Here is a 24,807-nt window from a genome sequence, read left to right on the forward strand (position 1 = left end):
ATAGTTACAATGAATTGGCAATTATACATTTTATCCATTATATGATGACAACATAGTAATTTAAAATTAAGAACTTAATTTAATAAAATAAGTAAACACTTTTATAAACAAGTTTTGACAATGGCACTAGCTGTTAGGTGCAAGACTCTAAGAAAAAATAGCAGCCAGATCTAATGAATCCCAGGTACTGGGGAGACTGAAGCAAGAGGATTGCAAGTTCAAGATCAGTCAGGGAAATTTAGCTAGAGCTTATCTTAAAATAAAATTTTTAAAAAGAACTGGAGAAGTTGCTCAGTGGAAGAGCACTTGTCTAGAATGCACAAAGCCCTGGATTCAAGCCCTGGAAGGAAGAGAGGGAGGAAGGGAGAAAGGAGGGGCAGGTATAACATTAAGGTACTGTTTTGCCTTTTAATTAATATTTTGATTATATCATTAGCATACTGAAGTAAACTTTTTTTAAATCAAAGCTCACACCTTTCAAACAACAAAAAAACATAAAGTACATATAAACTAGAAAGCCTCAAACTTTCTCAATTAAATGCTCTACCTTCACAAGTCCTTCAGGTCTTAGATTTAGTTAATGTAGAAATATGATGTCTAAGTCAATTCAGTTAAAGTTATAAAACTATTTCTGAGTTATGAAACCCAAATATAACTTTGTTTTCTTTCAAAAAGACAAAGATTACATATCATAATAAATACATTTCTAATTTTTTTTGTAGTACTGAAGTTTGAACTCAGCCTCACTCTTGCCAGGCAGGAACTCTACTACTTGAGCCAACCCCCAGCCCTTTTTTGCTTTAGCTATTTTTCAGGTAGGATCCTGTGTTTTTCCCACAGCCAGGCTCAGACCTGGATCCTCCCTTACCTCTGACCTCCATGTAGCTGAGATGACAGGTATGAACCACCATGCTCAGCTTACTGGTTGAGATGAGGTCTAACTAAGGTTTTTCCTGGGCTGGCCTCCAACCATTATCCTTCTGATCTCTACCTCTGAAGTAGTTGAGATTACGGACATGAACTACTGCACCCTACCTCTTGTTCTAAAATCTGTGCATAAGCCATCTAATGACAATATGAGTCTCTTGCACATATTTTTGGTGCCCTTTCATCTACTAACCTCACAATTAAGGAGATCAGAATGTTTATATGGGCTGTAAATCAGCTGTTCAGACATGATTCATAGTATCTGTGTTGGGAAGCTGCCCTCCTTGTAAGCTTCTAACTTATAGAAGAGAGTACCTATCCAAAGGAATCTAAGAATATAATCTAATTTGCTTACTGTAAGTGTGAAGTCAAGTGTGGGGAAAAGTTCACTCTGAATCATGATATTGATTGCATAAAATTACTTTGTCTCTCTGGGGTGATAATAATAAGCATTTACTGAGTTCTCATTAGTGCCAGTTACGTAAAGCTAGAGGCTTTACAATATTGTTTCATTTAGCCTTCAAAACCCTGTAGTTCAGGTGATGTTATTTTCCTTGTTATACACATAAGGAAATCAACGCACAAAGAAGTTAATAAGGAATTGTCCAACATCAGCACCAGGATTCGAACCAGGCAGAATGATGCCCAAATCCACCATCTCAAACTTCCATTCTGCACTGCTTCACATATACTGGAGTGCCACATTCATCGCAGGTCCCCAAACACACCATATTCTTTGTATTCTATGACTTCATATTTCTCCTTCAAAATGTGATTTACCTCAAGTATGATATATTTGATACACTAGAAGAAACTTTGTAAATGCTACAATGGACCCCCACCCAGCATAATAATAATCATAAAAATAGATATTAAAAAAATAAAAATGCATTTAAAAAGTTAAAAAACAAAAACATGATTCACCTATCACCTCGTTCATGAGGACTTCCCTGACTTTTCCTTCCTTAGGTTCCCATAACACTGTGTGTGTGTGTGTGTGTGTGTGTGTGTGTTCATCTGTCTGTCCTTTCACCACTGACTCCTAAAGCAGAAAGAAGCTATGAGCTCCAGGATACCACACGTTAGTGATTAAGAGGAGCTCGCTGATTTAATGTGTTCCATGAATGGGCAAACAGATCATTCACCATTTAGCCCTGGTTCAATAAAGACTGCTGTGCTGGTGGCAGGATGTAATCTGCAACATAACAACCACAGATGCACATCCATGCTACTGCTAATTTTTAAAAATTGCTAAAAGGAGGAGGAAAAGAAAAAACTTTACAGTATAATAGCATTTTATAGCAACCATGGAAATAACAGGAGATAAATAATAAGATCATATTCTGTGGCATAGTAGTCAATGATATGACTTTTTCTTTATTGTTGTGCTGGGTGGGGTACATTGTGGCATTTACAAAGGTTCTTACAATGTATCAAATATATCATACTTGAATTCACCCCCTCTACCGCTTTCTTTCATCCTCCCTCCCCCAATTCCTGGAACAGTTACAGCAGGTATGATAAGCCATTTTTAAGAGAAATTGTGGTAAGCTGTGTTTGTCACTGACGTTGATGTGACTTATCTCTATTTTGTAATTGAAGGGTAAAAGCTATGACCCTAGAACCAGTTTTCCCCAAATTGCAGAATTCTGAGGTTTCTAACTGAATAATCAGTTTCCTCCCTCTGAGACCACAGGCAGCCTACTAAGTTTTTAAAATGAAATGTCACCCTTGCTCCTAGGTGCTGTTTCTAACTGACTTCCCAGAACTGCAAGGCAGTAGGCTCTGGACTTGGACATTAGTTTTGAATATTCCACTATTCAAATTCTTCACAAAATCCTAGGTCGAACAAGTGATTTAAAAAAAAAAGACAGGCAAGGTAAGTAGAATGCACCTTAAATAGACCGGCTCAGCCTTGTGTTCTTACCATTTAATAACAGATAATGTTGTGTAAAATACTAACCTCTCCCTCATCAACCAAATGGGATAACAGTGCTTGCTTCAGTAGCACATATTCTAAAATTGGAAGGCTACAGAGAATATTATCATGTAGCATGGCCCCTACACAGGATGATATATAAATTTGTGAAGCATTCCAAATTTTTGTGATACCCTATCTGAAAAATAGCTAAAGCAAAAAGGGATGGGGTTATAGCTCAAGGTTCTGAGTTCAAACTTCAGTACCATCAAAAAAATTTAAATAAATAAATAAAAATTAGATGATAGTAGATATCTATCTCTTATAGTTATCTGAATGATGAAATGAGTTTATTATGTTAAGTGCTTAGAACCGTGTCTGCCATATAATAAGTACCTCATGCATATCTGCAATCATCAAGTTATTTAGAAATCTATATGCGTATGTTAGCTCTCAAGAGGTGCTTTCAAAATTGTTGAAACTTTATGCCTTCCACTTAGTGAATGTGACAGAGATATTACCCTGGGAAAAACATTTCTTCAAATATTTATACCGTGTCCAAAATAATAATATGTTGCTATTCATTTTGCTATTTCTTAAATAGGGACTACATGACAAAAAATAATTTTGAAGTTAATACCAGAAAATATTTTCTCTCTGGAAGAGCAGTCATTGTTTCTATAAGATACTGAAAGTTAAAAACCACTGTTTTGGTGGGTGTGGGAAAGAATTTACAAACAGAGCTCAAAGTTACAAACTTTGGAAGAGCCTGAAATTTGGGTGACTGGGTTGCCAAGATACATTTGCTTTTATGGTCAATCAAATAAAAATGGGACTGATTTTTTTCTCATAGAAATTAAGGAACTAGAAGGAATGTGGGCCAGGGGACTACAGTAGGTGAGGCCAAGCTTCTCCTCAGAAAATAGGGCACCTCCCCCCCACACACACACCCCAAAGTAACTGTGAAGCCCTACTTCTTAACAATGCAAGGCATTGAGTGAGGAGAGGTTCAATGGCTTAGGGATTCTCTTCACTCAGCTAAGGGCTGCAATCAAAATGGAGATCAGATCTCTACCACTTACCCAGAATCCATTATTTTATTTTCAAAGCCTAGGCCTTACCTGTCTCAAGACTGATTCTCATAAAACTTGACTCTCATGTTGCCCTTCCTTGTCCCTAATGTGACAGTTATTTCAGGACAAATAGGTAGAGTTTGTAGCTACCTTGTTCAAATACTTCTCGAGTAAAGTAAGAGTCCTCTTTTCATAGATTCTTTTCTTCAAGTAGAGTAAATTGTTTCAATTTTATAGCATTGGCTATTAATAGACAGGCAAAATTTAGTGACAATTAATATCAATTTTAACTATTTTCACTTTGTAGTAATTATTACTATGTGATTGAAAACAACATAAAGACAGTATGGAGGAAAGAACAGATAAGTACCTAGGACATACGTTTTGTTTTTCTGTTTTTTTTGCTTATTCATTTATTCACATGTGCATACATTATTTAGGTCATTTCTCCCTCCCTGTCCCCCAGCCCCCTTCACTTCCAGGCAGAACCTGTTCTGCCTTTATCTCTAATTTTGTTGAAGAGAAGACATAAGCATAATAAGAAAGACAAAGCATTTTTGCTAGTTGAGTTAAGAGTATCTAATCTATACAGAGAGATTCCTAGCATTGCTTCCATGTACAAATATGTTATAACCCAAGTTGATTCACCTCTACTTCTGGTTCCTGATCCCCTGATCTCTACTTCTGGTTCCTGATCCCCTTCTCGTGTTGACCTCTGCCGCTTTTAAGGTAGGATATTACATTTTGAAGAACACTCCCTGTAATAAGAAAAGCTGTCAGGATATGTGCAGTCAGATCCTTTTGTGAAACCACGATTGCCTTTGTCCTGTATTTTCTATGTTTAATGTTATTAGACCACGATTAAGTCTGGGCTGAGGGCATTTGTCAACAGTTGAAGTCATTTTCTCTTTGGTCACAGCTGCAGTTGGAGGTTATTCTCGATGACCCTATACTCAAAGGGCGACAATAAAGTGACCTTCACCATTCAAGAATCTATTCAAACAACTAATATACATGTTAAGTGGAAACCAGGACAGATGGCAATATCAGCCACAGAAAAGCTCTTTGTCACTGTTAGAGACTCATATTCTGTTCTGGTCTAGATAGTGCATTTACATCTATAAAATATTTCCACAATAGAGAAGTTCTAAGACACCAAACAGATCAATGCACAGCTTAGCACTAAGGTGGCAAAGAATACTTAGCACCTTATAATATCTGGATACATGTGCATAGGATCAATCCAGTGACTTTGCCTTATTCACATGAAGAGGATGAAAAGAATTACACCTGGTTAATTGGTATTTGTTAGAGATCTTCTAAGTGCCTGGCACTGCACTTCCTGCCAAAAATGCCATGGCGAGCAAGGTAGTTAGTGATTGGATTCCTTCCAAACCACCAGAGAAATGGCAAAAAAAATTATTTTAAGAGGCCAAAAAGCATGAGTTAGGAGAAAACAGCAACATATCATTTAAGCTGGAAAGCAGATATAATAATGGAAACCAATTTAGCAAACTCCAAAATGCTGAATTCTAAAACCAGTGGTGGGTAAAGCCCAGAAGCAATGAATTTTCCACCAAATCACTCCCCAAAGGCTCAGGAAATGACTTTGCTGCGTTTCTCTGAAATTGAGAAGTAAAGGTGAGCCAAGTAACAGGAAGATTAAATAAGAACAACTACACACCTGCCAAACTCCCTCACTCATTCATGCAGCTAAGAAACTGAAGTTTTATTCATGACTGGTGAAAAATAGAGTACATGGAGTGGGAACATCAGGCAGAAGAGAGAACAGGGAAGCCACTCTGAAAATAATAAATTATAGAATTTATCTACACAATGTTGAGAGTCATGGTCTTTTTCCCTACTGGACTGAGAGAACTAAATAATCATATTTCTCCAGGAAGTGTGTTCAAAGAGTCAGGGAATTCCATCAGTCTCAAATGAAGAAAACAAAAAGTAGGAATACTAAGATCAAGGATTTCCTGAACAAGCAATCCAACCAGATCACAATTGACCCTTTGTGTGCACAGTCATAAGCTGTCTATTCAGAAGTGAGTAGACAATAATGGATCAACATGTTTTGGGGAAGATATCCAATTCAGTAGGCACAAAAACTGTAACACCTTACAGAAAATACAGAGTAGGTAAAGAGATAAGATATTGTGTCAATAGAAAGAGAATAATATACTATAAAATGTGTACATTTAAAATCAAAATAAAAATGTGTCTGGAAATTACAATGATGGAAATAAAAAACTAAATAAAATGTAAAATAAAAATAAAGTTGAGGCATTACTCCAGCAAATACAGCAAAATCATAGAGAAATTGAACATTGAAAATGGCATGAACAATGTATGCACATATGAATAAATGAATAAGGAAAAAACATTTTTAAAAAAGAAAATAAGAAAAGATATTTTTAAAAATTTGTTCAAGTATCCTACCACTAAATAATAAGAATTCCCCATTATGAAGGAAAATTTTTAATTGGGGGGTGGAAGTCATCAAAGGAATAGTTTCAGAATTAAAGACCATAAGTTTTGTAACTCAGGGAATGATGGAGTGGCCAGTACAATTAAAAAGAATAGACTATTTTCATTAGGAAATTTTGCAACACTGGACAAAGAAAAATCTTCAGTATTTCCAGAGCAAAAGTGCAAATTCTGTAAAGCAGATAAAGTATCAAATGATATCAGACTTCCCAGCAGCAGTGGTGGGTACCTACATAGTATGAAGTGCCTTCAAAATTCACTAGGTAAATTATTTCTAAACCAGAATCTGTTCCAAGCAGCACTATTGATCATTTGTGAGTGTAGACATACCTCACACAATCATGTTTTCAGTTATAAAAAATACAAAAATATTTTACTTCACATGCACCCTATCTCACTCAGAAAGCCCTTAGAGGATGTACTTACCAAACAGGGAAATAAAGTAAGTAGAATATGTAGTATTTCAGTAAATAAGCAACATGGGATTTTATCCAAGAAAAAGCAAGGAGAACCACAGAATGAATTCTATGCTGCAGTTAGATTAGAATGAAACCAAGCAAACAGGTCTAAGAGAGTTCCCCAATGGAGGGAAGTTGACAGAATACCTGATACAGTACAGTTCAGGTGAGCATGGCACACATAACACTAGTAACGTATTAATAATCTTAAAGATCACTACTGATCTAAGTGTATTAGGAGAACAGGATACAGAAAGTGTTTGATATAAACATAATGCGGGTGTGTGAAAAGAGAGCTGAAGCCTTCTCTTCCTAGAAGGAAATCAATAATCAATGCTTGAAATTAAAATTTCAAGAAATATTAAGGTAGACATATTTATAAAGACATTTAAAAGTGTGGACATATTAAGATAGAAGAATTATGAGTACTTGCTTCTGTAGAACTGAAAACTGTTGGAATGGACAGAAAGCCACTGTTTTCCATAAGCCCCAGATCTGCAAAATTCATTTCTTTCCATCTTCTTATCCTTCCGTTCAAATTGGCAGTTTTCCTACTAAGGTGGATAGATTATTAACTTCATGATTCTTACTCATACTAGTATCTCTCCCCTATTCTCTCTCTCTCTCTCTCTCTCTCAGACAAGATCTAGCTATATAGCCTAGGCTGGCCTCAAACACCTGATCCCCTTTTTTCACATCCCAAGTTCTGGAATTAAGGCGAGCCACTGGGCCCAGCTTTGTTAATCTCATCTGAGAGTCTTTTGGCCATATGATAATGCTCCCTTCTCCATTTTTTGCAATATGAATATCCTAAGAATTTTCTTTTTTTTTTTTTTTTCTTTTTGTTTTTCTTTTATTATTCATATGTGCATACAAGGCTTGGTTCATTTCTCCCCCCTGCCCCCACCCCCTCCCTTACCACCCACTCCGCCCCCTCCCTCTCCCCCCCTCAATACCCAGCAGAAACTATTTTGCCCTTATCTCTAATTTTGTTGTAGAGAGAGTATAAGCAATAATAGGAAGGAACAAGGGGTTTTGCTGGTTGAGGTAAGGATAGCTATACAGAGCCTTGACTCACATTGATTTCCTGTGCGTGGGTGTTACCTTCTAGGTTAATTCTTTTTGATCTAACCTTTTCTCTAGTTCCTGGTCCCCTTTTCCTATTGGCCTCAGTTGCTTTAAGGTATCTGCTTTAGTTTCTCTGCGTTAAGGGCAACAAATGCTAGCTAGTTTTTTAGGTGTCTTACCTATCCTCACCCCTCCCTTGTGTGCTCTCGCTTTTATCATGTGCTCAAAGTCCAATCCCCTTGTTGTGTTTGCCCTTGATCTAATGTCCGCATATGAGGGAGAACATACGATTTTTGGTCTTTTGGGCCAGGCTAACCTCACTCAGAATGATGTTCTCCAGTTCCATCCATTTACCAGCGAATGATAACATTTTGTTCTTCTTCATGGCTGCATAGAATTCCATTGTGTATAGATACCACATTTTCTTAATCCATTCGTCTGTGCTGGGGCATCTTGGCTGTTTCCATAACTTGGCTATTGTGAATAGTGCCGCAATAAACATGGATGTGCAGGTGCCTCTGGAGTAACAGTCTTTTGGGTATATCCCCAACAGATATCCCCAAGAGTAATACCCCAAGTGGTATTACTGGATCAAATGGTAGATCGATGTCCAGCTTTTTAAGTAGCCTCCAAATTTTTTTCCAGAGTGGTTGTACTAGTTTACATTCCCACCAACAGTGTAAGAGGGTTCCTTTTTCCCCGCATCCTCGCCAACACCTGTTGTTGGCGGTGTTGCTGATGATGGCTATTCTAACAGGGGTGAGGTGGAATCTTAGTGTAGTTTTAATTTGCATTTCCTTTATTGCTAGAGATGGTGAGCATTTTTTCATGTGTTTTCTGGCCATTTGAATTTCTTCTTTTGAGAAAGTTCTGTTTAGTTCACTTGCCCATTTCTTTATTGGTTCATTAGTTTTGGGAGAATTTAGTTTTTTAAGTTCCCTGTATATTCTGGTTATCAGTCCTTTGTCTGATGTATAGTTGGCAAATATTTTCTCCCACTCTGTGGGTGTTCTCTTCAGTTTAGAGACCATTTCTTTTGATGAACAGAAGCTTTTTAGTTTTATGAGGTCCCATTTATCTATGCTATCTCTTAGTTGCTGTGCTGCTGGGGTTTCATTGAGAAAGTTCTTACCTATACCTACTAACTCCAGAGTATTTCCTACTCTTTCTTGTATCAACTTAAGAGTTTGGGGTCTGATATTAAGATCCTTGATCCATTTTGAGTTAATCTTGGTATAGGGTGATATACATGGATCTAGTTTCAGTTTTTTGCAGACTGCTAACCAGTTTTCCCAGCAGTTTTTGTTGAAGAGGCTGCTATTTCTCCATCGTATATTTTTAGCTCCTTTGTCAAAGATAAGTTGCTCATAGTTGTGTGGCTTCATATCTGGGTCCTCTATTCTGTTCCACTGGTCTTCATGTCTGTTTTTGTGCCAGTACCATGCTGTTTTTATTGTTATTGCTTTGTAATATAGTTTGAAGTCAGGTATTGTGATACCTCCTGCATTGTTCTTTTGACTGAGTATTGCCTTGGCTATTCGTGGCCTCTTGTGTTTCCATATAAATTTAACAGTAGATTTTTCAATCTCTTTAATGAATGTCATTGGAATTTTGATGGGAATTGCATTAAACATGTAGATTACTTTGGGGAGTATCGACATTTTTACTATGTTGATTCTACCAATCCATGAGCATGGGAGATCTCTCCACTTTCTATAGTCTTCCTCAATCTCTTTCTTCAGAAGTGTATAGTTTTCCTTGTAGAGGTCTTTCACATCTTTTGTTAGGTTTACACCTAGGTATTTGATTTTGTTTGAGGCTATTGTAAATGGAATTGTTTTCATACATTCTTTTTCCGTTTGCTCATTGTTAGTGTATAGAAATGCTAATGATTTTTCTATGTTGATTTTATATCCTGCTACCTTGCTATAGCTATTGATGATGTCTAGAAGCTTCTGAGTAGAGTTTTTTGGGTCTTTAAGGTATAGGATCATGTCGTCTGCAAATAGGGATATTTTGACAGTTTCTTTACCTATTTGTATTCCTTTTATTCCTTCTTCTTGCCTAATTGCTCTGGCTAGGAATTCCAGTACTATGTTGAATAGGAGTGGAGATAGTGGGCATCCTTGTCTGGTTCCTGATTTTAGAGGGAATGGTTTTAATTTTTCTCCATTAAGTATAATGCTGGCTGTAGGTTTGTCATATATAGCTTTTATAATGTTGAGGAACTTTCCTTCTATTCCTAGTTTTCTTAGAGCTTTTATCATGAAATGATGTTGGATCTTATCAAAGGCTTTTTCTGCATCTATTGAGATGATCAAGTGGTTTTTGTCTTTGCTTCTGTTAATGTGGTTTATTACGTTTATTGATTTTCGTATGTTGAACCACCCCTGCATCCCTGGGATGAAGCCTACCTGGTCGTGGTGAATAATCTTTTTGATGTGTTGCTGAATTCGATTTGCCATTATTTTGTTGAGGATTTTTGCATCAATGTTCATTAGGGAGATTGGCCTATAGTTCTCCTTTTTGGAGGTGTCTTTGCCTGGTTTTGGGATAAGTGTAATACTGGCTTCATAAAATGTGTTTGGCAGTTTTCCTTCCCTTTCTATTTCGTGGAACAGTTTAAGGAGGGTTGGTATCAGTTCTTCTTTAAAGGTCTGATAGAATTCAGCAGAGAATCCATCAGGTCCTGGACTTTTCTTTTTGGGGAGACTCTTGATTGCTACTTCAATTTCATTCTGTGTTATAGGTCTATTCAGGTGATTAATTTCCTCTTGGTTCAGTTTTGGATGATCATATGTATCTAGAAATCTGTCCATTTCTTTTAGATTTTCAAATTTATTTGAATATAGGTTCTCAAAGTAGTCTTTGATGATTTCCTGGACTTCCATGGTGTTTGTTGTTATCTCCCCTTTTGCATTCCTGATTCTACTAATTTAGGTTTTTTCTCTCCTCATTTTAGTCAGGTTTGCCAGGGGTCTATCGATCTTGTTTATTTTTTCAAAGAACCAACTTTTTGTTTCATTAATTCTTTGTATGGTTTTTTTGGTTTCTATTTCGTTGATTTCAGCTCTTATTTTTATTATTTCTCTCCTTCTATTTGTTTTGGGATTTGCTTGTTCTTGTTTTTCTAGGAGTTTGAGATGTATCATTAGGTCATTGATTTGGGATCTTTCAATCTTTTTAATATATGCACTCATGGCTATAAACTTTCCTCTCAAGACTGCCTTAGCTGTGTCCCATAGGTTCCGGTAGGTTGTGTTTTCATTTTCATTGACTTCCAGGAACATTTTAATTTCCTCTTTTATTGCATCGATGATCCATTCTTCATTAAGTAATGAGTTATTTAGTTTCCAGCTGTTTGCATGTTTTTTGTCTTTACTTTTGTTGTTGAGTTCTACTTTTACTGCATTGTGGTCAGATAGTATGCATGGTATTATTTCTATTTTCTTATATTTGCTGAGGCTTGCTTTGTGCCCTAGGATATGATCTATTTTGGAGAAGGTTCCATGGGCTGCTGAGAAGAATGTATATTGTGTAGAGGTTGGATGAAATGTTCTGTAGACATCTACTAGGTCCACTTGATCTATTGCATATTTTAGATCTTGGATTTCTTTATTGAGTTTTTGTTTGGATGACCTATCTATTGATGCTAATGGAGTGTTAAAGTCTCCCACAACCACTGTGTTGGCGTTTATATATGCTTTTAGGTCTTTCAGGGTATGTTTGATGAAATTGGGTGCGTTGACATTGGGTGCATACAGATTGATGATTATTATTTCCTTTTGGTCTATTTCCCCTTTTATTAGTATAGAATGTCCTTCTTTATCTCGTTTGATCAATGTAGGTTTGAAGTCTACTTTGTCAGAGATAAGTATTGCTACTCCTGCTTGTTTTCGGGGGCCATTGGCTTGGTAAATCTTCTTCCAGCCTTTCATCCTAAGCATATGCTTATTTCTGTCGGTGAGATGAGTCTCCTGTAAGCAACAAATTGTTGGATCTTCTTTTTTAATCCATTTTGTCAAACGGTGTCTTTTGATGGGTGAATTAAGTCCATTAACATTAAGTGTTAGTACTGATAGGTATGTGGTGATTCCTGCCATTTAGTTATCTTAGTTGTTTGGAGGTTTGATTGTGTGTACCTAACTTGATGTTACTCTCTACTGTCTTGCTTTTTCTTATCCTGTGGTTTGGTGCTGCCTGCCTTTTCATGGTTAAGTTGGGTGTCACTTTCTGTGTGCAGGATCCCTTGCAGAATCTTTTGTAATGGTGGCTTTGTGGTCACATATTGTTTTAGTTTCTGCTTATCATGGAAGACTTTTATTGCTCCATCTATTTTGAATGATAGCTTTGCTGGGTAGAGTATCCTGGGGTTGAAGTTATTTTCATTCAGTGCCCGGAAGATCTCACCCCACGCTCTTCTTGCTTTTAATGTTTCTGTTGAGAAGTCTGCTGTGATTTTGATGGGTTTACCTTTGTATGTTACTTGTTTTTTCTCTCTTACAGCCTTCAATATTCTTTCCTTAGTTTCTGAACTTGTTGTTTTAATGATGATATGTCATGGAGTAGTTCTATTTTGATCTGGTCTTTTGGTGTCCTGGAGGCCTCTTGCATCTATATGGGAATATCTTTCTCAAGATTTGGGAAATTTTCCGTTATTATTTTGTTGAATAGATTACGCATTCCCTTCGCTTGCACCTCTTCTCCTTCTTTGATGCCTGTGATTCTCAAGTTTGATCTTTTGATGGATTCTGTGAGTTCTTGCATTTTCTTTTCACAGGTTTTGAGTTGTTTAATTAATAGTTCTTCGGTTTTTCCTTTAATTACCATTTCATCTTCAAGTTCTGAGATTCTGTCTTCTGTTTGTTCTATTCTGCTGGATTGGCCTTCCGTTTTGTTTTGCAGTTCTGTTTCATTCTTTTTTCTGAGGTTTTCCATATCCTGGCTGTTTTCTTCTTTATTGTTGTCTATTTTTGTCCTGAGTTCATTTATCCATTTATTCATTGTGTTCTCTCTTTCACTTTGGTGTTTATACAGTGCTTCTATGGTTTCCTTTATTTCTTCTTTTGCTTTTTCAAATTCTCTATTTTTATTGTCTTGGAATTTCTTGAGTGTCTCCTGTACATTTTGGTTGACCCTATCCAGTATCATCTCTATAAAATTCTCATTGAGTATTTGTAGTATGTCTTCTTTTAAATTATTCTTGTGGGCTTCATTGGGTCCTTTGGCATAGTTTATCTTCATTTTGTTGGAGTCTGGATCTGAGTTTCTGTTCTCTTCATTCCCCTCTGGTTCCTGTACTAATTTTTTGCTGTGGGGAAACTGGTTTCCTTGTTTTTTCTGTCTTCCTGTCATTGTCCTTGGTGTTGTTACTGTCCCTGTACTGTGTGCAATTAAGTATTTTCTAGCTTGTAATAATAACAATGGTAATATTGAGAATGGAAGAGTGAGCTGAGATGGAAAGCAAGAAGTTAAAGAAAAGGGGAAAACAAATATACAGACAAGAGGGAGAAAGCAGAAGAAGGTATCAGACAAGAGAGTTTCAAAGGTATAAACAGGGAGTGTTAGTGTACTAATCGACAGTAAGCTGAACAGACAATAGAGAGACAGAGAGAGGATTGAAAATCAAAGATAAAAAAATAAAAAATAAGTATATGAAAGTAATATCTATTTATAAAAATGAATTAAAATAAAATGGAAAATAGAAAATTAAAAAAAAAAAACAAAACAAAAACCAAAAACTTCCAAGTTTATATGCAATGCAGTTTCAGTCTTAATAATTTGGATGTCCGTCTCAATCTCCAGTCCTGGAGTTGGTGCCTCAGATGTTGTTCTGTAGTTGTCTCATCAAAGGGGATGCATAAAGTAGAACAAAACTACACACTCACACACACACAGAGGATAAAAAAAAAAAAAAAAAAAAAAAACCCCACCAAGTGTCCCCAGTTCAAATGCAATACAGTTTCAGTAAGTTTTTCGGCTTGCAGGTGTAATTCGGTTGTTCTCTCATCAAAGGTAGGGAGAAAAAGAAAAAAAAAAAGCGTCTGGAGGCAGTTCCGAGAGTGGTATCTGCAACTGTGGCTTGCCTGCCTGCTGCTCTCCGCCTGTAGCTGGCGGCGTTATTTATGCAGATCTCTGGGGTGAGCTAGCACTCACCTGGTCCCACAGGCTTTGTTTGCTCAGAGTTCTCCTGTGCGGGGGAGGGGGGCCTCTGCTACAGGCTTTTCCCTTTCCAAGCACTGGGAAAGGTGACACTGCCCAGCGTTGTCAGGCCTGCGTGTTTATTTACAGTTCACGTGGGAAGTGGGTCTTCCCTCCTCTCACAAGCGTCCCGCTCCTGGTTGCTGGGCGCGCCCCACTCCCGCCAGAGCCTCTCCGGCCCGCCCGGCTCGTTTATTTACAGTCCCGGGAAGGGTTCCCTTCCTCCAATCTTCAGCGCTCAGGGCGCCCCACCCTCTTTCCAGCGTGTCTTAACTGTTCTTACTGCTTAGTACTCAGTTTCTCTTTTTTTCCCGGGTGGACGTCAGTCTGTCCAGGGGGCTATGCTGCTCTGGCCCAGGCTTGTCTGTGGGGCTACCACGGTACTGCGAAGCTCACCTGGTCCGCGTCTTCCCAAGCCGTATGGGCGCCGGCCACTGGCGGCCCCGGGGGCCTCCTCGGTTCTCCGTTTAACATGAAGTGGAGATTCTCTGTGCCGGCTGGAGGTGTGGAGGAGTCAAAGTTATGCCTTTTCTCGGTGATTATGCCTGCAAAGTGTGTCTCCAGCGTCTCTCCAAGATTTCACTATAGGAGGGTCGCTTTCTGCTTCCTACCTCTAGCCGCCATCTTGGAATTCCCTAAGAATTTTCTAAATCTTTATTTTCTAATTTCTTTTTGCTTAATAATTCTGTATTCAAGTCATTTCTTTCCTCTTGCATTTATTATAAACAATCAGGAAGAAGATTCAAGCCACTCCTTAAATGTTTTACTTAGCAATCTCAGCTAAACAGTAAATTTCATTGCTTGTGGTTCTACTTCCCACAAAATACTTTATTATGAATATAATTAGTCAAGTTTGTTGCCACTTTATAACAAAGATTGCTTATTCTCCATTGTGTGCTAATATATTACTCATTTCCACTTGAGAGTTCATCAGAATGGCCTTTACCACCCATATTTCTGCCAATATTCAACAATTGATTGTTTCTACTTTCTATAAAAAGATAGAAACCTTCTCCCATTCCTTTTTCCTAGTAAGCCCTTACCTTAGAAAATCTGTTGATGACAACCTCAGCTTCTTTTAGAAAATATTTCAAAATTCTTCCAAACTCTACCCACTTTCAAGTTTTTAGGTGTTTGTTATAATAGCTCTCCACTTCTCAGGATAAATTTTTATACTAGGTTTCTCCAGAGGAACAGAACCAGTAGGAAACTATGTACACACACACACACACACACACACACACACACACACACACACACACACACACAATCAGGATTTGGCTTATGCAATTATGCGGGCTGTGAAGTTCCATGGTTGACAAGCTGGAAACCCAAGGAAGCTGGTGGTATAATTCTAGTCTGAGTCCAAAGGTCTGAAAATCAGGGGAGAAGATGGTATAAACCCATTATTTTTTTTCATTTGTTTTAGCACATATTCATTAGACAGGGTAGGGTGGGAGATTTGTTGTGACATTTCTGAATAGCCTTACATTGTACCTTGGTTAGATCACCTCCTCCATCCACCCACCCCATCTTAAAGCAAGTACAAGAAGGCTCATCGTTCTATTTCCTTTATGTATATGAAGCAGGTCAATCCTATTCCTTCATCTTAACCTCCTCAATTCACTCCCCTCCCACAAGTAACCCCTAATCACTGTACCTATTTTACAGTCTTGTCTTTTATTTTATTTCCAAAGTCAATGTTCAAAGGGGTTTCTCAAAGTATCCCAGCTGTGAATATGCTTTGCTTTTAAACCCTAGTCTTAAGAGCAGGAGAAAATCTGTCCCACCTCAAGCAGGAAGACTGAAAGGGAGCAAATCTTCCCTTATCTTGCTTCTTGTTCTATTCAGATCCTTGACTGATTGGATGATGCCCACACCACATTAGGGAGGCCAATCTACTTTATCAAGTCCATCAATTAAAATGCTAATCTCATCTGGAAAGACCATTACAGACACACCAAGAAATAATGTTTAATATGGGTACAATACCCAGTGGCCTAATCAATGTGACAAAAAAATTAACCAACACAGGCTGGAACAACTAGAGGATGTTACCTGGAGTGTGCTATTTAATAGTGACAGGGTTAGCCACTGTAACCACATGAAGGATAATATCCATCTGAAATAACCTTTATGTTTTCTTTATTCATGGAGAATAATTCTGTTGACTCTAGTATAGAAATAGACATTTAGAATTACAAATTGGGAGAACCTCTAAGGACTTCAGAACTCATCTAATTTTATCATCCTTTCTTTTTAAAGACAAGAAAACTCAGGTTCCAGGAGGTTAAGTGATCTGCTCAAACTCTCAGAACTATTTAATGCTAGAGTCAAAACAAGAACTAAGATCTCCAAGTGCCTTATCCAGGACTCTTCTCTCCAAGTTCCCCCAGTAGGACAACCTTTTAGAGAAACTGAAAATTTAAACAGTTATCACAATAATTTCCAATGAAAGAAAACTTTCTTTGTACAATAATGAAAGAAAAAAATCACTTTCTCTACTTGAATTTTTCATTAGTGTCTAAATGCAGAACCAGCAAGAAGCTTAAGGATGACTGATTTCTCCTTTATAAAATAAATAATTCATATTTTATACTCATAAATAATTATGTGAAAACTTAACAGTGTAACTTGTTATGTTTCTGTGAAATTCCTATAAATACTGCAATATATGACTTGTGCATATTCTTAATTTGTTTTAAATAATGGCCCTGCATTTCCTGTGGATACTGATATTTTAGTAGTTTTGATCTTATGGAAATATAAAACCCAAATGCAAAGCAAATGGAACATGTAAAGAAGTATCTCTCATCAAGAGGAACTTTTTAATCAAGATAGCATGTACACACACACACATATAAATGTGTGCACACACTAGCAGATTTCCCTAAATTCCTATACTTGCCAAAAAAGAAAGCACTCTTTCAAAATGTTCACATTGCTTTACCAAGAGTCTCTGACATTTTAGTCATGTCTATAATGACCAAATCTGCATTTTGAAGTCTTGGTGCAGGTCATAATGTCATGTGTCCTGCCCTTCTACAAGATTCACTACCACACCAACAGCAGTTTAATGCAAGTTCAGGAACAAGGCCATTGTTACTAAAGAAAAACCAGTTTAGGTTTTATTTTCCCCTGTGATAAGGAAGGAGCTTTGTAATAACTAGGTCAGAATATATTTCCAATTCTAAGATTCAATTGGAAAATTTCAAGAAATATTCATGATATCCAAGGAATAAGGTAGAGTTCATTGTCTGCTTGAAACAAACTTGTAAGAAAATAGCATGTAGCTCTAATGATCATAGGACATTACATTAGGCCACACAGGATCTATGAAATATCTATTCGGTAAACATCAGATGTCTATGGTTTGGTGGACTCAGGAAAACAAAAATTTTAAGCAGATATTTTGTGAATTTCATAATATTCTCCAGGTCACACAGGTGAAAAGAAAGATAAGATTCAGTTCTTTGACTCTAAGTGTGTGCTTGCTTCTGCAATGCTAATTCTGATCACAAGATCACCAGAATGAACACTGAAAACAGCAAGCAACCCCTGAAGGATTAATGTTGAGAAGGTGCTTGATCAGAGTGAGCATGCAGAGAGAGCTTTAACAATTCTTCAAATCCAATACACATTTGACCTAGATATGTATATTTAATCTCTAAATTACTGAGGTCAAAACATATCATGAAACCAAAAGGCGGTATGACAGCTACTCCAGCAAGTGTGACAGTGAATCATGTGATCAAAGTAGAGAAATGGGATGTACTTGGTTGTTACCGTTCTAGATAGGTTAGCTCAGGAGGATACCTCTGAGATTTGTGTCTCCGTACAAGCTCATATGTTGAATTTTCTCCCCAGTTTGACTATATTTGAAGACAGGACTTTCAGGAGGTAATTAACTTTAAGTGTAGACATAATAATGGGATCACACTGTGGTGGATTGGAAGATGAGGAAGAAGGTAGACCTCTCTATCTGTAAGCATGAAGTGACTAGGTGGTGATCTTCAAGTGAGAAAGAGAAGGTCACCAAAATCTGACCATACTGGCATCCAGATCTTGGACTTCCAGTCCTCTAGAACCATGAAAAATAATAAATATCTGCTGTTTCAGCTTCAAATTATGGCATTTTTTATGGCAGCCAAGCAATCTGAGACACCACCAAAAGATACATTGGGGAGAGTGAAGTGTTGAAGCATTGTTTGCATTATAGATTCAAAGTCCAGAGTCAGAGAGGGTTTAAGGGAGACCAGGGTCAGAAGCCAAGACAATTCTGAGACTGTGGGTGGGATAACATTACTGACTACCAAGCTCAAGCCAGTTCTTAGCATAGTAAGAGTTTAGGTTTTGGAATTAAAGTAGGTTAACTTCTTTATCTACCTCTATAAGTTCCAAGATTTTAAATAAGTTACCTACTCCTTATCCTAACTAGAATACTTTACTACTAGCACTAAAATGGTGATAATAATGCCTTTACAACATAGTCACTGTGAAGATTAAATGATTAGTACTTGGCACCAGTGTTTGGTATGTGCTAACAATTCAATGAATTAGTAATAGATAGGTATCAAAATTAGCGATTTGGGGGTTTGAACTGCACTTAATTATTCAAAAACAAATATTTGTGACACACTATCTGCCAGGAAAAAATTTAGAGACTAAAAGATAAAGCAATGAACAAAACAGGGGTGGGAAACCTTTTTAGTGGCTTACACGGTGACATTGTGAAGCTAATGGAAAGAACCAGTAGCTGGCAGGCTCCTGGCTGTGTCTCATACCAAAAAGTCTTCTTCTGGGCAACTCATAATTTCTGGTGGGGAGAGGCTAACTATGTGGGAAAAAAAGAGGGAGAAAAAAAACGCATACTGTCAAATAGCTTATTGCATGTATAGTAAATATTGCTTATTTCTTTTACATAAATGCATGAGGACTCTTGTTTGACATGACATTTTGTATAAAGCTTTTTATCATCCTTATTCTCTAAAAGCTTTTCTTCTCCTTCATCTTTTAAAAAGACAGGCCTTATACAAGGATAACATTCTTAGCCTAAGAAGTATACCTTGATCTATTATTGTCTTATAATGTTTTATTTGCTTTACTGAACCTTGTCTTTGAAAGATTTCAGTCTGATAGAAAAAGAAAAAATGAAAAGAAAAGAAAGAAAAACCCAAAGGGTACAAAAAGATTTTAAAGCACCTTGAAAACTCAAAGCTAGCTTCACAATGACTCATTTCTGAAAGGGACCCCATCCCACTGCATGTACTTTTCTCAGTGTTTGTGGCAGCCTTCTAATGTTGGAATGTGTGTCCTTCCTTTCTTGTCACCATTCATCTTTCTCTCTTGGTTCAGAAGCAAAATTAAAGTAGTAAATTCTTGCTGTCTAAAATATTGGAGAGATTTCACTTATTTCATAGCTGTTTACCTTGTTCTCTTTGATGTTTGTCACTCTTTTGTCACACGTAATGCAAGACTGGTTGGTAAATAGACTTTGGTTATGATTAATAAACCATTTTCACATCTAAAAACTTCCTTCAACAAGAAATACCTCTTCAGTAACTGTGCAAAATAGATTGTTCTTTTGTTGCTTTAGAAATATGCATTATTTTCCTTTACTATTTTTGGCAACCTGTGTTCAGGTAAACAAAATCCAAAATCAAAACAGCTTAGGAAGCACTGGTATCAGCTGTCTATCATTTTATGCTTAAATAAAAGAAGGAAAGAAAAAAAAGGGTGTTTTTGTAAATCATAGATGAATAAGTAATTGTGGTAAGTAAATAACCACAAGTAGAAACAATGTTGAAAGCAAACTAGACTTATTCCAGTTTTTTTTCATGTTTCAACAAAGTTTCAGATGTTTTTTTCTTCTTCCCATACAAATGCATAAAGACACTTCTTTTGTCCAGCTACAGAAAAGTATTGTTATTTCAATAAATTTCCTTCTTTTGGGCTTATCCTATGGATCATAGAAAAAAGTATGATTTTACAGTATATTGCTTTCAGTACAGATTTATAAATTTAAAGTGCCAAATAAAATTTTAAAATATCAAACTCTTAAAAAAAGCAGTTCTTCTTTTACAACTAGCACACCTCTCACAGGACTAAGTCCTTTGTTAGCAAGATAAACTCTAGAAATGGATTTCAGAGTAAAGACCTCAGTGTTTATTTTTATTCTTGTGCAACTAATAAAGTGCTGACAAAGAATGTCACAATGTGCAATGGTAGTTTGGAAATAAGGTCCACTTAAGAATTTTCCTTACTGCTTTTGAAGGCTGAATACTGCTAACCTTAGCCACATGAACATATTTTGTATTAGCAGCAGCAGGATGGTTAGATCCATCTGAGCCCTACTTCAATATTACATATATTTTTTACATGTTGCACCTTTAGGAAAACCAGAGGAATTATAATTCTGTCTCATCATACCATAGGTTTATGTCTGAAATATGAGGAATTCAAAATTTCTGGAGATGAGATTACATGCTTCCTTTGCTAGCTGTTGCAACTGTTATTCTTTTAGGTTATAAATGTAAACATTATTTTGAAACATACTTGCTTCCATGAATCTGGATGTTAAAATGTGTGATTCTTCACCTTCAAACTACAGTAATGTTGCATTACACTTCTGAGGACAGAAGGGGGAGATGGGATGGGAAAAGAGCAGAAATGTTGAGCTCTAGGGAAAGGACTAAGGTGAGGGAGATGAGGTTACACAGAAACTAAAATGGGAACAGAGTAGGGAAGTTGTCACTTAATCACAGAGCAGAGAAAGGTTTTAGAGCAGAATCCTCAACTCTGACTGCACAATAGATCACCTGGGTAGACTACCACTTCTTGGGAGTGACCAGCATGTAAGTGAAGACCACAGAAAACAATTGATATATAGGACATAAAAATAGATTTACAACCCAAGGCCTTTCTCAATGCTTTAAAAAAAACTATACATTTTCAAAAATTATACACTTTCTTGTTTGGGGAGGGAGTAGCATGAGGTGAGGGGAGATAAGTATTTTATCATTTACCTTGAGTAGGCATTCAGGAAGTGCTCTGTTGCCAGATCCATTTCAAACCTCAGTCCTGTGGACTTTGGTTGAATAATGTCCATACTTTTAGTAGGCGTGCATGTATATGTAACACTCTCTGTGAATGAAAAGCAAGATTAGTACTTTCAAAAATATTCTCTTGGTTCTGAGCAAAGATAAAAATAGAATCTGTAAGCTTCTGCAAATGATGAAAGTGGTTTTTTTCTTATAAGGTATACAATTTATATGTTCTATAGCATTTATTTTTCTTTCTTCAAGAAGTCCTTCATTCAAGAACCACCTTGTAACTATGGATCGTTTATGTATAATTTGGTAGATGATAGACATTTTAAATTACTGTGACAGGTGTTTTCACATTATTTCTGCTGATCTGATAAAAAGTATTTTGTCAGAAATGATATGGATTCCTCAGAATCAATTTGAAGCACCCTTTTGAAATGAGAATTTCTATAAAGAAGCATTTTGGAAAGGATAGGGATGGGGAAAGCAGTTATTGAGACAAAAATGCAGTTCAATAAAAAATTTTATTCTTTCAATGGAGACTATATACACTGTGCTTTAATTTATTCATCATTACTATTGAAGTTCCACATGGAAGTCCAGGAAGCCTAAAACAGTGAAAACAACTCCATGTGTATTCCTGGTGGAATATTTCAATGTACTTTGAAATAACAATTTGCTCAAGAGACAAAGAAATGTTGAAGACTAAAGTCTGAAAAATACAGAAGATGAATCTTTTATATAGAATGGCCCATCCATGCCAGCAATAATCTGGAAAACGAGGAGCAGCTGTGTTAAGTAATTTATATGGGAATAAAAATTGTTTTTATATTACTTTTGCCGTGGAGGATAACATTCTATAAGCTCATCGTATTTTTAATCTTGACTTAAGAAAAGTACTTCTGAGGCAATTTTAAAAATAAGAGTTCCACTTATCTCATTGCAAGTAGCTTCTTCGCTTTCTGTGTCCTTCTCCTCACCACCCTCCCCCACCTAGCTCCATCCACCCTCCCCCTTAGCCAAAGGCATTTGTGAAATATGGAAACAGTTATGTCATAATGTTATTTTGGGTATTCTTAATAAATGCCTCCTGTATTTCAGAGGTGTCCTGCCTGAGGAGGTCAGCTAATGCAATTTCACTTTGATTACTTATTTGAATTTTGGATGCAAAGAACCCTTAACCAATTCCTTAAATTTGTCATAGTCATAATTTAGTTATCCACAGCTGCTTCATTAGATTTAAGGCCTTTCAAGTGTATGTCGGTTATTACAGCTCTTCATTATCTAATCACCATATTCGTAAGATACTTTATTCTGCAATTCTATTTCCCTAACCCACAAATGGGTGCCCGTTTCAAATGTCCTCTTCTGGTCAGTTTCTCAAGAAGTTCTCAGCTGATAATGACATGACAATGGTGTTAAGCATTAGTCTTAAATCCTTCCTGCTACCTTTCAATCCATTCTTATTTTTATTGTTAGAAGTCTGTATCTTGAACTCAAACCTAAGCATAATATTTCAGAGCTTAACAAATCTCAATTTCATATTATCTACCTTGTGTTTTTCCTTATATAGAGAGAAAGGTAGTGTGAGAAAGCTCTTGACCCAAAATGTGAAACTTGTTCCACTTCAATGAAATAGCCAAGTGGAAATGTTAACACATGCCAACTCAAGTTTTTTTTGACATGTTTATATTTAGTTTATGTTATCACCAAAAAGAAAAAAACACAAAAATGTTTGTAATATATTAACTTCTCACTCAAATGATTTATCAGTCTTTTTAGACAAAGTGTTTGAGAGCATCTAAAATAGTCCAAGAATTGGTCTAAGCCATAAAAATTCAACAACAAACATGAAGGACATCATTGTAGCCCTCATAGGACTTGCAGTCTTTTGGGGATACAGGGTGAGTGAAGTGGGCTGAGGAGACAGAGCCTGACCATTCAAGGAATGGTCAAGCTCTGGATGAATGAATAAACTAGAGCAGGGGGAGAGATGAAGCTGGAGAGCAATCAGGCTCTCCCTCATGTCTAGTGACAATTAGGAGAACACACTGGGGACTGGAGAGGTCTTGTAGGTGCTGGCTTAAAATGCCTGTGGGTATCCCACTGAGGTTTCCAGGAGGTTACCAATAAAGGATTTGATTTTGAAATTTATTATTTATTAGGTAAGTTCAATTAAGAGGTGACTCAATTTCTTGAGGTTCCTTGGGTAGTTTATTAGAAATTTCTTAAACTTATCTTTTGCTACTCATTTATAATTCACTTAGGATTATATGTATAGCTCTCTTTCTCAGCAAATTTCAGAATTATGTGCTTAAAACTATATTATTAATAAGTTGAGTATGTCTATTCTAATTACACATCTTTAATTTCTCCATACTTTTTCATCTATAAGTTAACATAATTGAAAATAGTATGGCTTACCATGATGAAGTACAAAATAGAAGATAGAAAATAGACTATAGCATGACATTAAAAGATTTGATTCTATGGAATCTAAATTCCCCATGCTTGTCAAAAGTTGTTAAAACAGTGCTTGCCTTTTTTGAATATAAAATGTAGTCAGACATGTACTAATATATCAAAAAATGACACTTTGTCAAAGAGTGCTTTCATGGAAGAATGTTCTGAATAAAATGTTTTCTTTTAAAAAGAACCCAGCCTGTTTAACATTCCAAGGCAAAAACAATGAACACAAAATGCCTGACTGTGCTGCCAGGCACAACAGTCAGTGTCATTTACCCTTTACTACTTTTCTTATATTCCAAAAATTATTTCCCCCAAAAGAATTATCATTTTTTCCATGATAACCCTGGTTTGAAGTAAAATAAAGGTAACTCTGACCCTCCTCAAAACGAATTCTTTTCAGACTTGTTAGCACTTCTGACAGTATGATGATGATATTGATGGCTGTGTCTGCCATTAGGCTCTATGTCATTATATGGGAAGCAACAATTCCCTTATCTATTAGGAACACTTGCTGCAGCTAACTGCTTTTCACTGGCTAGCAGATGAAATACAGAATTAAAATCACAGACTAGTTTCTCAAGAAATCCCCCCCCCAATCATTTTTAAATCTTTTAGCCTGGAGGAAGATGGTAGCCATTAAAGAATGGGAAGACAGATGGTACTTAAAGACCTTAGCAAGATTAACAAACCAGATGTGCCTCTCAGTCTACCTCTTCTTACTCTTGTTCATCAAATGGTCCCTGTCTGTTATGATGGCTTTTTTATGGTTGCAACCTTTGGACTTTCTGAGGCTGTCCAGAGATAAGATAAAGATCAATAGCTGGATTGTTAAACTGGAAATAAATAGATAATTGGCTTTGATTACAATTTAATATTATCTAATGTTGTCGGAAGGATATTTGTATTTTCTACCTCTGTTCTTTACAGAGAACCTACATAGGTTTAACTCTTGATTGGGAACCAGGGAGAGTGATCGAAAGAAAGAGAAACAGATGGCAGTTGAGGTAATTGAGGTTCAGCATAGCTCAAAGGCATCCTGGAACACCACATAATAGTACTCATGTGAAAAGGGGAGAGATATTCTTTACCACTTTACTTGATGACTGATTTTATAGCCTGCTCTCAGTTAAAATATCTAAAGGATTATTGGTGAG

At 36.6% G+C, this 24,807-nt stretch overlaps 1 protein-coding gene and 1 pseudogene across 6 annotated transcripts in view; both read left to right on the forward strand.

The window, feature by feature from the left end:
• Hs3st5 (heparan sulfate-glucosamine 3-sulfotransferase 5) overlaps positions 1 to 24,807 on the forward strand; it is a 286,031-nt gene that overhangs the window by 142,084 nt on the left and 119,140 nt on the right. For 4 of the 6 annotated variants that reach the window (XM_074076162.1, XM_074076157.1, XM_074076176.1 and 1 more), the window contains one exon: positions 2,669 to 2,806. The exons of the other annotated variants lie outside the window; for them this stretch is intronic. The gene's annotated coding sequence lies outside the window, so the exon portion shown is untranslated. The remainder of the gene's footprint in view (positions 1 to 2,668; positions 2,807 to 24,807) is intronic. 6 annotated transcript variants of the gene reach the window in all.
• LOC141416219 (U6 spliceosomal RNA) lies at positions 2,920 to 3,032 on the forward strand (annotated as a pseudogene).

Source organism: Castor canadensis, chromosome 1, assembly GCF_047511655.1.
Source record: "Castor canadensis chromosome 1, mCasCan1.hap1v2, whole genome shotgun sequence".
Lineage (NCBI taxonomy): Eukaryota > Metazoa > Chordata > Mammalia > Rodentia > Castoridae > Castor > Castor canadensis.